The following is a 5,643-nucleotide window of genomic DNA, read 5'->3' on the forward strand; positions in this document are numbered from 1 at the left end:
ACATAACATTTAAAGAAGAATAAATACCAATCCTTCTCAAACTCTTCCAAAAATACAGAAGAGGAGGGAACTCATCCAAATTCATTTTATGAGGCCAGTGATTATGATACCAAAATCAGACAAGGATATGACAAGAAATGAAAATTATAGGCTGACATTCCTTAAAAACAGATATGCAAAAATCCTTAACAAAATATTAGCAAAATGAATTCAACTATTTAAATAATCATGTACCCTGACCAAGTAAGATTTATTCCAGAGATGCAGGGATGATTCACCATCTGCAAATCAGTTAATGTGATACACCACATTAACAAAATGTAGGATAAAAACTGCATGGTCATCTCTTTTTTTTCCAGATAGAACCATGGAGGATGGTAGAGAGAAGAAAAAGAAGGTTCCTGCTATGCCAGAAACCCTTAAGAAAAAGGGAAGGGATTTCACAGAGTTGAAGATCAAGTGTCTGAGAAGGAAGTATGCCCAAAAGATGCTTCAAAAGGAAATGAAGAAGCTCATCTGTGAAAAAGCTAAGCGTCACCACAAGGAACATAGGCAAATGTACACAACTGAGATTCAACTGGCTAGGATGGCAAGAAAAGCTGGCAACCTCTATGTACTTGGGGAACCCAAATTGGCATTTGTCATCAGGACCTTACAGCTATCGATAGTGTTGAGTCCAAAGGTTCAAAAGGTGTTGCAGCTTCTTCACCTTCACCAGATATTCAATGGCACCTGTGTTAAGTTCAAAGAGGCTTCAGTTAACATGCTAAGGATTATGGAACCATATAGAGCAACGGGGTTACCCAAACATGTAGTGAGTGAATGAATTGATTTACAAGTGTGGTTATGGCAAAATCAACAAGAAGCCAATTTCCCTGACAAATAACACATTGATTGCATGATCTCTTGGTAAAAACGGCATCATCTGCACAGAGGACCTGATTCATAAGATCTATACTGTTAAAAAAACATATCAAAAAAGCAAACAACTTCTTATGGTCCTTCAAATTATCTTCTCCTTGTGGGAGAATAAAGAAAAAGACCACTCATTTTGTAGAAGGTAAAGATGCTGGCACAGGGAAGATCAGACCAGTAAGATTATTAGGATGAACTGAGGTATCTGCTATGATTATTTTTATAATCTGGTCAGCTAATCAACAACTACTTTCAAATTGAAAAAAAAAAAAAAGATCTATAGATCATCTCAATAAAAAAAGAACATGACAAAATTCAACATCTATTTATGATAAAAATTCTCAACCAAATGGGTATAAAGAGAAAACTTATATCAACATAATAAACACCATATATGACAAGTCCACAGCTTATATCATATTCAGAAGTGAAAAGCTGAGAAAGCTTTTCCTCTAAGATCAGGAACATATTTGCAACTTTAAATGCCCATATAGGAAAACAGAAAGCTTAAGAATAAATTATGTATGCTTTTCTTTCAAGTTGGAAAGAGAAAAGTGAATCAAATCTAAAAATATAAAAGAAAAATAATAAATCAATAAAATATAACTCAAACATTCAAAAATAGAAACCCTAAACTTTTTTAATTGTTTGTTATTTTTGTGAGAGAGACAGACAGACAGAGAGCAAGCAGGGAATGGGCAAGCAGAGAGAGGTAGACACAGAATCCGAAGCAGGCTCCAGGCTCTGAGCACCCAGGACACAGAGCGACATGGGGCTCAAACTCACTGACCGCAAAATCATGATCTGAGTTGTATTAGGCCGGCCACCCAACCGACTGAGCCACCCAGGAGCCACTAAACCCTAAACCTTTGAAAATACTAATAAAATTAACCCCTAGCAAGACAAAGTAAGGAAAAAAGTATTAGAATGAATAAAACAACAAAATCAGAGATGACAAAAGGTAATATACTAATATTTACATTGTTTCTAGCTGCATCAAAAAAGATGAGTGATTATAAACCACTTTTTAGTTGTAAATTAGAGTATTTGAATGAATTGCAAAAATTCATCAAATAAAACTACAGGAAGATGAAAACACACAGAGAGCCTGAATTACTTGGTATCAAGTAAAGAAATTAAATCCGCTACTAAAAACATTCTTACAAAAATGACCCCAGGTCTAGATGACTTCATCAGTGAATTCTCTGAAATATTAAAGATATACATAATACTAGTGTTACACAAGACTCTGTGTAATAACAGAAAAAGAAAATTCCCCAATATATTTTAAGAAATTAGAATAATATGGATACCAAAACATGATAAATGCATTGTAAGAAAGGAAAAGTACTACAGAATCTTTCTCAAGAATATAGAGACAAAAATCCTAAATAAAATATAAACAAGTTCTATTCGGCGATAATGAAAAAGAAAAAAACAAGACAGTAGACCATTGGGACTTACTCCATGAATGAAACCTGGTTTAGTAATCAAATCACTAGGACTGATCACGTCAACAGAAAATAAGGAATAAGTCAAGTGTTTTCACAAACACAGTAGAAGAATTTCATAAAAGTCACCACTCATTTATGTTTTTTTTTCCTAGAAACTCTCTTGCCAAACTAGAAATAAAAGGGAATTTACCTCATAAACAATATCAACAAATTCTTCCAAGAGTGGCAAAGTAATAAAAATTGAGGCATAACCGAGTACACACTGCATGATTTCATGTGCGTAAGTATAAAAGCAGGTAAAAATATGTGGTTTGAAGTCAAGAGATTACTATTCCAAACTGAGGACTTCTGACTTGTTGATAATATTGGGGTTATTGAATAGACAGATTTCTGTTTATAAAACTTAAGCTGTACACTTATGATACACAGTTTCCTGTATGCATATTATACTTCAACAATCAGGAGATAAGAATGAGACAATGATGCTCATCATCATCACTTCTCTTCAGTATTTACTGGAAATCCCAGCCCATGTAGTAAGGAAGAAGAAAAAAATAGCATTAAGAATTGGAAAAGAATAAAAATATTAAAAAGTGACATAAGTGTGCACTTAGAATATGTAAGACAATGTTTAGAATAAATTTAGAATTAGTACACAAATTAAGCAACTTCACTTGATACAAGACCAAGGAACTAAATTTTATGTCTCATAACCACAACAGAAATTTAGATTTAAAAATGAAATAACTGGGGCACCTGGGTGGCTCAGTTGGTTAAGCATGCAACTTGGGGCTAGATCATGAGCTCACTGTTCCCAAGGTCAAGCCCTGCAAGGGGCTCTGTGCTGAGAGCTCAGAACCTGGAGCCTGCTTCATATTCTGTGTCTCCTTTTCTCTCTGCCCCTCCCCCACTCACACTAGGTCTCTCTCTTTCAAAACTAAACTCTAAAAAAATAAAAATAAAAAAATAAAAATGAAATAGTTTATAATAGCATTCAAAGTCAAATATTTTTTTAATCTTCATTTTTGAGTGAGAGAGAGAGAATGTGAGTTGGGTAGGTGCAGAGAGAAAGCGAAGTACAGAGTCCGAAGCAGACTCCAGGCTCTGAGTTGTCAGCACAGAGCCTGACGTGGGGCTCAAAACAACAGGCAGCAAGATCATGCATGAACTGAGCCAAAGTCAGATGCTTAACCAACTGAGCCATGAAGGTACCCCTCAAAGTCAATATTTAGAAGTAAATCCAGAAAACGTGTGAAAACTACACTAATAATTAAATAGCATTATTGAGAAATATTAAACAAGAGCTAAATAAATGAAGAAATATATTATGTTTTTGGTTACACGACTCAATAATGTATGACCACCAATTCTCTCAAAATTTATCTATAGACTTAATAAAACCCTGTCTCTACACTAGTTTCCAACGATCTTCATCTCTTGATATTCATACACCTTTGTAATGGTCTCCTACATTACACATGGGTTGGTTTGTGTGCTCAACAGAATGCCATAGAGGTGACTATGTCACGTCAAAGATTACCTTATCAAAGACTGTACAGCTTCCATCTTGGTCACTTTTTCTTTAATTCTTTCTCTTGGATCGCTTGCTTTGAGGACAACAATCAACCACACCTTGAGATCACTCAAGCACCCCTATAGAGAGGCCCAGCTAACAGTGATCCTTAGCAAAAGTGGAGTAAAAGTGTTAAATCTGGAGATGATTCATCTTTCGGCAATAAATCGGTAGTATAAATCCCCATCTAAATGTCAGAAGTTTTAGTGGAAATCAGACGATCCTAATATAGAAATGTAAAGGTCCAAGAATAACCAAAGAAATCTTCAAAAAGAACAAATCTTGAGTACTAACATTACCAAACGTCAAGACTCATTATAAAACTGTATGAAGACAATGTGGGATAGGCACAAGGACAGATTTTTCCAAATGAAAAGAATGGACAGTGCACTGATTTGTCTATACATTCTGTCACCTAATTTACGACAAAAAAAAAAAAACACACAAAAAAAACAAAAAAACTCTGCAGTGCAATGGGAAAAAGTGGTCTTGTCTAAAAGTGGTATTAGATAAATTAGCTGTTTTTACGAAATAATTGTACCTAGATTAATCTACCATTCACAGAGGAAAGAGGAAGGGAGGGAGGGAGGGAGGGAGGGAATTCCAGGTCAACTGCTAATCTAAATGTAAAAGTCAAAACAAATATTCTAGACTAAAGAATGAAACATCCTTATGAACATAGAGTTAGTAAATATTTTTTAAACAAGGGACAAAAAAGACTGTTTATAGACTGAAAATTAATTGGACCACATTAATGTGATCTTAAGATCAAGTATTCAAGTATTTTGCTCATTAAAAGACAACAAAAATAAAAATACATACTGTAGTGATTGACATTTGCATGACACATACCCAAAGGACTTAAATGCATCTTATATAAGTATCTCCTATGTATCAGCCCAACTAAAAACTTGTGCCAAAGACTTGATACTTCACAGAAGGGAATATCCTAGTGGTCAGAATGCAGGTGAAAAGGGACACAGTATTTTTTTTTTCAAAAGGGAATAAAAACCACAATTCATTTATCATTCTACTTCTATTAGAAGGGCTAAAACCAATTTTAAAAAGTTAATACCCAGTGTTGGAAAGGATGTGGAGTAATGGAGATGTCAAAAATTCCTACTGAGTGTGTGAATTCGTGCAGTCATTTTGGAAAATTCTGGGGTCAGCTGCAAAAGCGTACTCGAGCCAGCCATTCTCTCAGCATCCCCTCAGTAGAAAGGCATGCGTGTAGTTCCATGCAGTAAGGAGAGCTAACATTCCACAACTAGGAAAAGGTATGGATGACGCTCACTAACACAATATTGATGAACAGAGCTAGACACAAAGAGGTGCGTGCAGTCCAAGTCCACTCCCACACAAAAAATTTTAAGTGCTAATCTAATCTATGTGAGAACTCAGAAGAATGGTTACTCCTGCATGACAGGGCAGGGGGCGGGGAGGGCGTTAGCTGAAGTTTAACTGAAAATGTTCATTTTATGAAAATTAATTGAGCTACATGCTTATGATATATGCAGTTTTCTGTATGTATATTATACCTCAAGAGCAGTGTGTGAAAGAAAATAGAAAGTTAGAAACTATCAAATAGATTATGATTTTCATTCAATGAAAATCCACATAAATTCCTTCAGTTTCACTCAAAACTGAAAAAAAAGAAAAAAATGCATTGGTACTTGTAACTGAAAATATGGACTCATACCT

At 34.9% G+C, this 5,643-nt stretch overlaps 1 pseudogene; it reads left to right on the top strand.

Annotated features, from left to right (window-relative positions):
• Window positions 1-367: 367 nt before the first annotated feature.
• On the top strand, window positions 368-1,115 carry LOC121026803 (60S ribosomal protein L7-like; annotated as a pseudogene).
• The last annotated feature ends 4,528 nt before the right edge of the window (window positions 1,116-5,643 follow it).

The sequence above is a fragment of the Herpailurus yagouaroundi genome, unplaced genomic scaffold, assembly GCF_014898765.1.
Source record: "Herpailurus yagouaroundi ecotype Mexico unplaced genomic scaffold, PumYag 162502, whole genome shotgun sequence".
Lineage (NCBI taxonomy): Eukaryota > Metazoa > Chordata > Mammalia > Carnivora > Felidae > Herpailurus > Herpailurus yagouaroundi.